The sequence below is a fragment of the Ambystoma mexicanum genome, chromosome 2q (assembly GCF_040938575.1).
Source record: "Ambystoma mexicanum isolate Mex_15411 chromosome 2q, UKY_AmexF1_1, whole genome shotgun sequence".
Lineage (NCBI taxonomy): Eukaryota > Metazoa > Chordata > Amphibia > Caudata > Ambystomatidae > Ambystoma > Ambystoma mexicanum.
In genome coordinates, this window is record NC_090924.1 from 1104037098 (window position 1) to 1104050720 (window position 13623).

Consider the following 13623-nt stretch of genomic DNA (forward strand, 5'->3'; position numbering starts at 1 on the left):
ACACAGTTGGAAGAAAGCACAGAGATTCCTCCACTGGAGGATTTCCCAGAATTCACAAAAATGGTAGAGGAGCAGATTTTGTTACCCGATGCATGTGATAGCGATGAAGATAAAAATGAATTGAGAAAAATATTTATGGAATTTAAAGATGTCTTTGCTAAAGATGCTTATGATTGCAGCCTAACTAATTGACATGTTGCCACATTACCGGAAGGGTGTAGTAGAAATACAGTATTTTTGCGCCAGTACCAGTTACCACTGGCATGTTTAGAGTCATTGGCAGAGATCATTAAAAACTTGGAGTCTCAGGGAATTATCAGGCCCATTCATAGCACATCCAACACTCCTATTTTGGGTGTGTTAAAGCCAAATGGTCAAAGGCGTCTGTGTGCAGATTTGAGAGAATTAAATAAAAGAGTGCCAGTGTTCAGATGGCCACTGCCATTCATTGATCAAGGCCTTGCTCAGGTGCATGGCTCAAAGGTGTTTACTACATTAGATCTCACATCTGGATAATGGTGTGTGCCATTGCCAGAGGATACTCAGAATATGTTTTCATTTTTATTTGATAAGACCCAGTACGCATTGGTTAGAACACCATTCGGGTATGCCAATACTGGGAGTGAGTTTGGTATATTTTTGAGAAAGCCTATGCCTGATGCAGAGGAAAGCGGAACTATAGTTTATGTGGATGATGTCCTGATAAAAAATGGAAGCTTAAAAAGCCATTTTGATGAAATTAGACATGTCCTTGGCCAATTGCAAAAGGCGGGTGCCAAAGTATATTTACAGAAAGCACAATGGTGCAAGAATAAGGTACATTTTCTAGGCCATGAAGTGACTGAACATGGACTAAACCCACAAAAGAAAAAGAAATTAAAAGACCCTAAAAATGTGAAAGGTTTAAAAAGTTTATTAGGAATGACTGGATATAACAGGAAGTTTATTGAAAATTATGCTGAAATTACTCAACCATTGACTAAACTACTGAAGCTGAATACACCCTGGAAATGGGATAAAGAGCAATCTGAGGCAGTGACCAAATTAAAGGAATGTCTTCTTAAGGCACCATGTTAAGCATACCCCATAAAGAACAGGGATTTCTTTATAGAAATAGGTTTCTCTGAACATTGTATGTCATCAGTGTTATCTCAAAAACATGATTTGAATCACAAAACCATTGCTTATGCAAGTAAGGCATTTTCTCAAGTTGAAATTAAATTCAGTGAATGTGAAAAGGCCCTTTTGACCACTGTGTGGCCGTTACAGCATTTCCGCCCCATTATTCAGGGAGAAAAGGTAATCATTGAAACAAATCATCAGTCATTGCAATTTTTAGAGAGTAAAAGGATTAGGTCAGGCAACCTAGCACAGTCCAGAATTACTTCTTGGACATTAGCATTGCAAGGGTTTCCCATCGAAGTGAGGTATGGCCAAAATAAAAAAGAGCCCAGTTGCTCAAGGATTGGCAGATTTACATGACTGTGCAGCTGAACATGTATCAAATGAAGCAGAAGTGGAATCTAGTTTACAGGAGTTTGAACAATCACCACACAAAGCTTTTGATGAAAAGACATGCAAAAGACATGCACGGATTTGCCAACTGTATATGTTGACGGTTGTGCATTTCACATTGAAAATGACAGTAATAAACAATTGGTATCAGGAATAGGAAATGTCTGGTTAAAATGTGAAGGCATTCCCAATGAAGTAGTCCGATAACGGAATTGGCAGCCATTTATAAAGTAATTACTACTGCAGTTGATAATACATTTTGTGAAATTGTCCTGGTGACTGATTCTGATTATGCACGAAATAGCTTTGTGAAATATTTGCCTGGCTGGAAAGCAAGAGGCATGATTAGGTACAATAAAAAGACTCTCAAACATGGAAAAATTATACAGGCTATAGACAAATTAGTGTCAGAGAATGATTTGACAATATACTGGAGGAAAATTCGTGGACATCTAAAAACTCCAGGAGAAGATAAGGAGGGAAATGATAAAGCGGATCATTTAGCCAAAATTGGGGCTGTGATGGGAGAGTTGCTACCTATTGAACACTTACTTGGTGAAATACAGATTGATGCAGTTAAACGCTCTAAGGCTCCAAAATAGGTAGAACAACCAGTAGTGCAATGGAGTTATGATACACCAGATCAAGACCTGATTAAGGCACAAAAAGATGATCCAATTTTGGGAATCTATTATAATCAGTTGATAGACGCAGAACAAAATTCTTTAACTGAAAATGATTGTGCGGGAAAAGAAGAGTTGAGGGTGCTATTAAAGAATAAAAAACGAATCAAACTACAGGATGGACTCATGATTAGGGAATCCATAACAGGACAAATACAGTGGCTGGTACCCCTTTAATTCAGATGGCTAATGCTACACCATACACACGATGCAATAACTGCAGGACACAGAGGTTCACAAAAAACATTAGAGATACTGAAACATTATGCTTACTGGCCACAGATGTTCCAAGATGTGGAATTATATACTAGGGGATGTCTAGTATGTGTCCAATTTAAACCCGCTTCACCAATGCATAGAGCTCCACTGATGAAAAGAGGGTTAACCCTTCCATGGTCAGATTTGCAAATAGACTATGTAGGGCTTGTAAAAAGGTCGAGCAGGGGGACATGTTATATTTTGAGTGTGGTTTGTTTGATGTCAAAATGGATAGAGTGTATTCCTGCACCAGATTGTAGTGCGCAAACTGAAGCCACATACTGGTAAATCATATATTTTCAAGATTTGGGTTACCACAAAGAATAGAATCAGATAGAGGAAGTAATTTTACAAGCGCTTTAATGAGCAAGGTGTGGCAGATACTGGGGGTAAAAAGAAAACTGCATATTGCATATAGACCTGCCTCTTCTGGGGGTGTTGAACGTTGCAACAGGTCTGTTGTGGATATATTAAAGAAGTTTGTAGCAGAGGCAGGTTCCATCTGGGATATACGTTTACCTCTGGTTTTGATGGCAATCAGATCAACTCCTGCCAAAGCAACAGGTATCAGCCCTCATGAAGTAGTGACAGGTAGGAAAATGGTGTTGCCACAACAATTGTTATACAGGACACATGAACAGACACTTATAAGCGCATCTACAGTTCATGAATATATGGAAGAAATGAGGAAGCATTTACAACATGCTTTTGCTTTTGTGCAGCGGAATTTGAAAAGGGCTGCTGACAGTGCAAACTCATATTATGATAAAAAAGACATCTGTGAAAGAGTATAGTGTAGGGGATCAGGTATATAAATTTCATTTTGGAAAAGGTAAACAGAAAAACTCTAAATTTCTTGCAGCATGGTAAGGGCCATTTAGAATTATAGAAAAGGTGCCTCCAGTGGTATATATAATATTAAGAACAGAGGGTGACAAGAAGTCAGGAGGCTTGAGCAAGTAGAAACAGCTCAAGTGCCCTAAATACATGAAAGAAAAACACATGGTTCTCTTCATAGTGCCCAATACCAGAGAAATAAAATAGATGTGATTCTTGTTGTGAAATAGATTTAAATAAAATACCATAGGTGGTAAACATTGAAACAGGGCGCTGAAGCAGATGGTATTATTTTATTACAAGGTTGAAATATGTTCAATGTATAATGATGTTTTGTGTAAATGTTTGTTTTCTCTTTAACATGTGCTTAATTTCAGAAACCAAAAGAAAAAGGATGAAATATTTTGGACTATATATTTTATTTTTGGTAAAAAGGATGAAATTGGTATTGTGCTATGTACTTAACCTGTCTCTTTTCTATTTGATTTAGCACAATTAACATATGTTTTCAGGTCGGAGGTCACAGGACCGGAGGACACGGGAGATGATGGACTCATGGAGTGCACGGGATAAAGATCAAGTAATGCCTCCGGATGGAGGTGAAGACAAAGTAACCGGGACGCCAAAAGAGATGATTCCTATGGAAAGCATCCAAGAGTGTCAGGATGAAAGAATGCACCAGATCAAGCAGATGATGTGAAGTTGATGGTCGGGATGACTCAGAGGTGGACATCATTAATGGAACAATGTTGAACTGAACTTGCAGAGTTGTGGCTGCATTGTTTCCGATGCATCCTGGAAGTATGGGTGATGGAGTCCCACAACTTTATTGTTTTATTTAACTATTTTAATTAGTTATGTTAATTCTTTGTTTTAATTATTTGTTTTATTTTATGATTCTGTTATTGAACTTAAATGTTTGTTTCACAATTAAACAAAGACATTGGATATTGGACTATGGACACTTCAGTTGGAAAGAAAAGTGTACAATATTTTATAAGAACCTATGGACCCACTTGAGATGGATTTTGCTCTTATGGTGATTAGGCAGTGATTTCTTATGAACATTTGAATATTCATTTTTTTGAGCTGCTATGATGGAAAGAAAAAGAGAAGCACAAGTTGAGTTCCCTCCAATTGTGGATTTGAATATTGCCAAATTGTCGGAAAAAGGAGGGGTATATAGCAATATTTATAGCACTTTATAATATTTATAGCGCTTTAGAGTATATAGCGCTTCAATAAAGGTGATAGCATTTTGTTGCCAGCAATAATGTGGCACACACATATAGCCATTTTATGTTGCCAGTATAACATGTGAATAGGTTGCTGGTGGCATGCAAGGTACAGGATTCATAATGCATCAAAAGCTCAATGTAAAACTGCAGAGAGTAAAAGTGCATTATTTTTTTTTTTTTCTTGAATATCCCATGCATAGAGGACTACATTATTGAACATTAGTTATATAACTGACTGAATTAATTAACAATTACTAATCACTAATGCTAACTCATTAACATTATAATGTAGTCCCATGTACAAAATGAGGTGAAAATACATATTCTGAAATTCGTTTTTCAATGCGCAATGGCATTTTTTTTCTTCTTTTTCTTTCTGTGTTTGCAGAAAGCAGAACGTATGCGTGAAAGGAAATAATGATTGAAACAGTTGCACAGTGAGCAAAGATCCCATTGTGTAAAAGTGAAGGGTGATGCTGCCTTTTAACCTGATTTGAGGAAAGTGTCTGCAGATATATCACGTAGGCAAAGTGGGTAGGTGCAGAGATCTGCTAAGGGGAAAACTGACAGGGAGAAGTTAGTTCGTGTTGGCTGGGCTCTGAAGACTGAAGTTTTTTTGGTGTCACTAAGCACTGGCTTGGAAGTTTTGCCATGCATCCCAGACACCAAGATTACATGGACGGTCCATGCTGACTGGGCCTGTTCTTCTGAGGGGAGAAAGGACAAGGTCGTGTGGGAGAGAGCCACAAATATTTCTGGTAAGCAGACACAGTTTAAGTGAGGTTACTGTGTGCTGTTGTACGAACGAGTGATCTAAAAATGTCATGTAGGCAGAGTAGCAGATAAAATCCCCTGCATTTTAATTTGTCATGTTCATAATGCTAAAAAGTGATGCCTATTTTTTAAAAAGTATATTTGCTCTGTATCTTTTGTTTTTTTTCCTCTTCTTTTATACAGATAATGGTGAAATGCACATGGTAAGATTTTATTGTGAATTGTATTTGTTTGCAATACAAACAATATATAAAAGCAGATTGTGTAGAGTTTTTTTTATTGCATTGGCGATTGCGTATGTGGACACGGGGGAGATTCAGTTTCTTTGGTAATACATGTGTCAATTTGCTCATGTAGATAGAATAACAAACAGAATAACCAGTAATAAAATAAGTGTGTGTGTGTGTGTGTCCTCCTTGCATGTTGTTTGGGGGATTCTGATATAATATATAGATCACTGGGGGTCTATGAACCAGTAATGATGCCTATGGGTGCATAGATCACTGGTGTAAATAAGCCTGTGATACCGGCCACAGGCTATAGGTGGCACTCTATTTAAAAGTGTTGGATCCCCTTGCGTGTATAGGTCCAAGGCCCTCTATAGATCACAAGTAGGTATTCTCATAGAAAGGAATGTTTTGTTTAGGATGGGGTTATGATGTAAGGAAAGAAAATATGCTCACCACTAAATAACCTATTACCACAAAATTCCACCAGTAGTATATATTACTAGATTCTCCAATATAATGTAACAAGGTATGGTCACTAGAATGATATGAGGCCAAACCCAATCTAAATGCAAGGATAAGTATTACCAAACTACTGCTCATCTTCTGGCGGTAAGAAAATACAGCCAAACCAAATGTACACAAAATATCCTACATACGTAATTCCTGGAGCTTGGATGCAAATGTATCTGGTGGTAGGGAGAGTGAAGGTCACAAGTGGAAAATACACTTGTTCCTCGTACCTATATGTTAGAGAGGATGTGTATTCACCATAATGTTTGGATTCAAACTCCATAGATTCATACACATGCCAAAGTACCCTCTTTTACTCCTCACTAGGACTTTGGGGAGAAACACTACAAGGTTTTGTCTAAGTTCATCTCCTTTAAAGACAGGTAGGGGCCGAAACCATGTACTGAGCAGGTATTTCACTCTGATGCAACAACACCTCTCAACTCACTCCTTTAACTGGTGGTGGACCAAAAGGCTCTGCCTGGTGTCCACTCCTCTTTACACTCTCCCAGAGCGGATGGAGCAAACAAAAAAGAGGGAAACGGAGTGGACGTACTGGTTGGAATGAATGTGACGGATGGTATAGATGGAACAAAAGGATTAGATGGGATGAATGGAAGCTGAAACAAATGCAACAAATGGAAACAGAAAAAATGGAGGAAGTGGATAGAACAGATGAAATGGATAGAACGGTTGAAGTGGATTGAACGGTTGAAGTGGATTGAACGGATGAAGTGGATAGAATGGATTGAACGGATGAAGTGGATAGAATGGATGAAGTGGATGGAACGGATGCAGTGGATGGAATGGATGCACTAAAGAAAAAAGGGACAGAATAGACCAAACATGTAGGGTGATGGAACAGATGAAACTGAAGGAGTGGATGGAAAGGATGGAACGGATGGAGTGGATGGAAAGGATGCAGAGGATGGAACCGATAGAATAGATGGAACCAATGGAGTGGATAGAATGGATGGAGTGGATGGAACAGATGGAGTGGATGGAATGGATGGAGTGCATGGAACGGATGGAGTCGATGGAATGGAAGCAATGGATGGAACAGATGGAGTGGATGGAACGGAAGGAGTGGATGGAATGGAAAGACTGGATGGAACTGAAAGAGTGAATGGAATGGAGAGAGTGGATGGAATGGAAAGAGTGGATGGAAAGGAAAGAGTGGATCGAACGGAAGGAATGGAAGGAGTGGTTCGAAAGGATGGAGTGGATGGGAACCGAAAGTATGGATGGGAACCGAAAGTGTGGATGAGAATGGAAAGAGTGGATGGAATGGATGAGTAGTTAGAACAGATGGAGTGGATGGAACAGACATGTCGAACGAATAGATTGAACAAATGAAAAGGATGAGTAGTTTTAATGAATGGAACAGAGGGAATTGAATTGAGTGGATGGAACGGATGCAGCGGATGAAACTGACACAGTAGACTGAACCGATGAAGTGGATGAAACAAATGGAGTTTATGGAAAAGTTAGAGTGGATGGAACGGATAGACTGGATGGAACAGAGGGAGTGGATGGAACGGATGCAATTGATGGAACGGATGGAGTGGGTGGAACAGAGGCAGTGGATGGAACAGATGGAGTGGATGGAACACAAGGAGTGGAAGGAACAGATGGAGTGGATGGAACGGATGCAGCGGATGAAACAGACACAGTAGACTGAACCGATGAAGTGGATGAAGCAAATGGAGTTTATGGAACAGGTAGAGTGGATTCAACGGATAGACTGGATGGAACAGAGGGAGTGGATAGAACGGATGCAGTGGATGGAACGGATGGAGTGGGTGGAACAGATGGAGTGGATGGAACAGATGGAGTGGATGGAACAGATAGAGTGGACAGAACGGGTGGAGTGGATGTAACAGACAGAGTGGATGGGACACAAGGAGTGGAAGGAACAGATGGAGTGGATGGAACAGATGGAGTGGAACAGATGGAATGGATGAAACAGATGGAGTGGTACAGATGGAATGGATGGAATAGATGGAGTAGATGGAAGAAATGGAGTGGATGGAACAGGCGGAGTGGACGGAACAGATGGAGGGGAACAGGTAGAGTGGATGGAACAAGTAGAGCGGATGGAATCAGGTAGAGTGGATAGAACAGGTAGAGTGGAAGGAACAGATGGAGTGGATGGAACAGATGGAGTAAATGTAACAGACGGAGTGAATGGAACAGATGGGGTAGATGGAACAGATGGAATGGACGGAACAGATGGAGTGGACGGAACAGATGGAGTGGATGGAACAGATGGAGTGGATGGAACAGATAGAGTAGATGAACAGATGTAGTTGACGGAACAGATGGAGTTGATGGAACAGATGAAGTGGATGAAACAGATGGAATTGACGGAACAGATGGAGCCGATGGAACAGATGGAGCCGATGGAACAGATGTACGGATGAACAGAGGAACGGATGAACAGATGGAACGGATGGAACAGATGGAACGGATGGAACAAATGGAGTGGATGGAGCGAATGGAGTGGATGGAACAGATGGAGTGGATAGAGCAGATGGAGTAGATGGAACAGATGGAGTGGGTGGAACAGATGGAGTGGATGGAGTGGATGGAACAGATGGAATGGATGGAACAGATGGAGTGGACAGAGTGAATAGAATAAAAGGAGTGAATGGAACAAATGAGTGGATGGAACAGATGGAGTGGGTGGAACAGATGGAGTGGATGGAACAAATGGAGTGGATGGAACAGATGGAGTGGATAGAAGCGGTAGTGCGGATGGAACGGACTGAGTGGATGGAACTGACTGAATGGGTGTAATGCACGGAGCTGATCGAATGAATAGGACGGATGAAAAAGATTGACACATTAAATGGATGCGAAGGATGAAATGCGTTTATGGAAAGAATGGAGTAAGCTATGTGGACGATGGGTTGAGTGGATGGAATGATGGAAAGATTAATTAGATGAAATGGATAAAACAGACGAAATGGATGAACAGATGTAGTAGAACAAATGGACAGGATAAACAAAATGAATGAAACAGATAGAATGCCCGATCCTAAACGCCACACTGTTGGTTATCAGTGGATGCAACAGACAAAATGGATGATCCGACGAAGTGGAATGAACAGACAGAGTAAATAAAACGGATCGAATAGATGGTACAGATGGAGTGCTCGATCTCAAGCGTATACCTGATAACCACCATATTACACCACCACGCTCACTCTCTAGTATATACCAACACTCAACTAGAACACAGCGATACTATGACACATTCGGAATAGCTGTTCTCAAACTAACACCCGCCACATACTCCCCATCATCCTAACTAAACATCAGCTAAGCACACAGCTAGCTTAAGCGTCTCCTCAGGCCTAACGCAGCCACAATTCAGTCTGGGCGTCATCCCTCCAGAATAAACACATATGCCTGACCTCCCAACCGCTACATCTACCACTTAGAAGCAGCTAACATGCAACTGCCACACCAGCTGCACACATATCCGGAGCACACACGCACCTTATGACTCTTTCTCTCTCTACTAACTTCCGAGGGTGTTGAACCTACCAGCGCTTTGAGATCATACAAATGATACATAAGGTGCTATATAAATGCCAAGTAACATAACATAACACCTTTGCTCTTGGGGAACTAATGCCCTCCTTTGGGTTTTCGTACCAACTCTTTGCAGATGACACACACATTTTCTTCTCTTTTCCTGTACTCTCTATCAAAATTTCAAACTGTCTCTCTGCCATTAAATACTGGATGGCTGTGCACTCTCTGATGGTAAACTCTACCAAAATAGAGGTGCTCTTCTTCCCTGCCAAAAGCTCCCTGTCATCTCTTCCTCTGTCTAACCAGTTCCTTTTGACACTCTCCCCTTTTCTTCTTCAGTTAGAAACCTCAGGATCATCTATAACCCTTCTCACACCTTCCCTATATTAATCATCAGAACTGGAACAGCAGCTCACCTCAACCTCCTAAATATTAGGAAAATCAAGCACCTCCTCCCTTTCAACAATGCCAAACATCTTTTAACCACTATTGTCTTCTGTAAACTGGACTGCTATGCCAGCATCCTCTTTGGTCTCCCCAACTATGCTTTCTGTCCTCACGACAAGATCATGAACTTCACTACAAAGGCTCTTTTTGAACTCCCTCACTTCATACCTACTTCCATGTACCATCACCAGGCTGGATGGCTAACGATGCAAAGCAGGGCCAGATTTACATTTCATTTCCTGGTTCACCAATCTATCCACAGTAAGGCACCACTGTATCTATCCTCCTCTATCCTACTCTACAAGCAATCTCTGCTCTGCCTACACGACTACCCTTGTGTCTCCTCACCCTCCTTTGTGCTTCTTCTCTCTTCTTGCTCCACTTTCATGGAATTCTCTTCCTACATACATCTAAGAAACAGTCCACACAGATTTGTTCAAAACCAAACTAAAAGCCTACCTCCTCATCTCCGAGTTATCCTCTTAACCTACATCTCATCTGCCTACTAGTTAAAATGTTTCCCTCAACTCTAACCTGCCTCTGTCCCTTACTTCCTCTGCCTCCACCACAGCTCTTTACTTATCATGGTCAGATGCCTAGCACAGCTGGCCGTACTGCCTACCTGCACTTAAAAGTGTCCAATGTTCATTGTTGTTAATTTATGTATGTCTACTTATGTATTGTCCCTGGTGACTGTATTTAGTGTAGATTTGGGGCCTAGCGGTATTTTGTGTAGATTTGGGGCCTAGCGGTATTTTCTTACCGCCAAAAATAAAGTAATTCAGCAATAATCACTCCTTGCATTCAGATTGGGTTTGGTATTATAGTAATATAGTGGATATGCATTATTTCAGTACACAGATACATTTAGTTGGTATGCATTTCATTGTGGTATGGCGATGAGCATAATTTCTTTGTTTTATTTGTGGCCCCAACATACAAAACCCCTTTCTTTTGTCTAGACTGTTCTTGTGATCTCTAGAGGCCTCAGGCTTCTACATTATTCAACAACTAGCGTCACTGTTATATTAATATGTCAAGACATGATGCAGAGTGAAAATAAAAAATTACCTATCTATACTTAGACCCAAGGAAAGAATGGCAAACTGCCATAGATGAGCACACCTTACGTTTTTATTTAAAAGAGAAGACATGCAAACAGAATACTGCTCCTAGAGCAGGTTCAGAAAAACACATTACCACTCTTGCTGAAATACACCTGGAAGATGAACAACCATGGGTTCATGTTGGGATAAATGACTATTCTAAAACAATAAAAGCCACTTTAGCGCTTGAACAGGAAAGGAGCTTCATTAATGAGAAATTGTTGCAAAAAATAACGGAAAGGGAGGAAATCCCGAAATTTAGGATTAAAAACCACTATGTCTGTGGTTTGGGCGGTCCAGACTTTGAAAACCGAATTGCAGGTAGATGCATGCTGAAAATTAGCATTGGACAAAAAACAATTTACCATAATGTTTGGATAGTGTGTGGAACACAAAATGACTTTTACATGGGCAATGACATCATGCACAGAATGTGTATGGTGCTAAATTTCCTTAATCAAAAGATATGGTCACGCATAGGTGGGCCGGCACCTGAATTTGAAGACAAAAGAAGGGCTTATCATTGCGCACAGTTGGTCCCTTATGCAATTGAATTACAAATGAGGAAAGATACTGTTGTCCCTGCATTCACAAAGCAGTTTGCAATAACAAAGAAATGCAAAAATGGACAGTAGATGAAAGATTCTGATGCATTTGTGTGTCTGAATGAATCCATAAAACAGCAGGGCCTGGATTATGAATACATTCCATTGGTAGATGTGGGTGAAGGGTCTGTAAAAATGATGGTGAATAATAAAGGTTATCAGAATATGCATTTAGAGGAAAACTCCCCAGTAGGAATGGCCATACAAACATCACATTACACAGCTGATCTAAATAACATGGTGATTGGAAATATCCCTGAAAAGTATGTAGATGCTAAGGGTGAATTGCCAGAATACCTGGACTCTCAGCCCAAAGGGATATTTAGAATTCATTCTGTGTACCCTTATGATTCAAGCGAGACAGTGTGCTGTCATCAAGAGGATTGCATAACATTTAACTTAAATGAAAATGAAATAGAAAATCAGCCCATTGAAGTGGAAGCTGATATGCCAAAACATTTAAATGTGGCAGCTTTACAAAGAGACACAGCCACACAATTAGAGGAAAGCGCCGAGATTCCCATGCCAGAACATTTTCCAGAATTCCCCAAAATGGTAGAGGAGCAGATTTTGTTAGCGGATGCATGTGACAATGAGGAGGATAGGAATGAATTGAGGAAGATATTTATGGAGTTTAAAGATGTATTTGCAAAAGATGCTTATGATTGTGGGCTAACTAATTTACATGTGGCCACACTTCCGGAAGGGTGTAGCAGAAGCCCAGTATTTGTACGCCAGTATAGACTACCGCTGGCATGTTTAGAATCATTGGCAGAGATTATTAAAAATTTGGAGTTGCGGGGAATCATCAGGCCCATTCATAGCACATCCAATACACCTATATTAGGTGTGTTAAAACCAAACGGTCAATGGCGACTGTTTGAAGATTTGAGAGAGTTAAATAAAAGAGTGCCAGTATCCAGATGGCCACTGCTATTCATTGATCAGGAATTAGCTCAGGTACATGGTTCAAAAGTGTTCACCACATTAGATCTCACCTCTGGATATTGGTGTGTGCCATTGGCAGAGGAGATACAGAATTTATTTTCCTTTTCATTTGATAAGACTCAATACGCATGGGTTAGAACTCCATTCGGGTATGTCAATAGTGGGAGTGAATTTTGGCATATTTTTGAGAAAGGCTATGCCTGATACAGCAGAAAGAGGAACCATAATTTATGTGGATGATGTCCTGATAAAAAATGAAAGCTTGAAAAGCCATTTTGATGAAATAATACATATTCTTGGCCAATTGCAGAAAGCAGGTGCCAAAGTATCTTTACAAAAAGCACAATGGTGCAAGAAAAAGGTGAATTTTCTAGGCCATGAAGTGACTGAACATGGACTAAATCCACAAAAGAAGAAAATAGAAGCCATACAGAAACTAAAAGATCATAAAAATGTGAAAGGGGTAAAAGTCTATTAGGAATGACAGGCTATAACAGAAAGTTCATTGAAAATTATGCTGAAATCACTCAACCATTGACCAAACTGCTCAAACTGAATACACCCTGGACATGGGAAAAAGAGCAGTCTGAGGCAGTGGCTAAATTAAAAGAATGTCATGTAAAGGCACCATGTTTAGCATATCCCATAAAGGACAGGGATTTCTTTATAGAAATAGGTTTCTCTGAACATTGTATGTCAGCAGTGTTATCACAAAAACATGATTTGAATCACAAAACCATTGCATATGCAAGTAAGGCATTTCCCAAGTTGAAATTAAATTCAATGAATGTGAAAAGGCCCTATTACCACTGTGTGGGTGCTACAACATTTCCGCCCCATTGTTCAGGGAGAAAAGGTGATTGTTGAGACAAATCATCAACCTTTGCAATTTTTAGAGAGTAAAAGAATTAGGTCAGGTAATTTAGCGC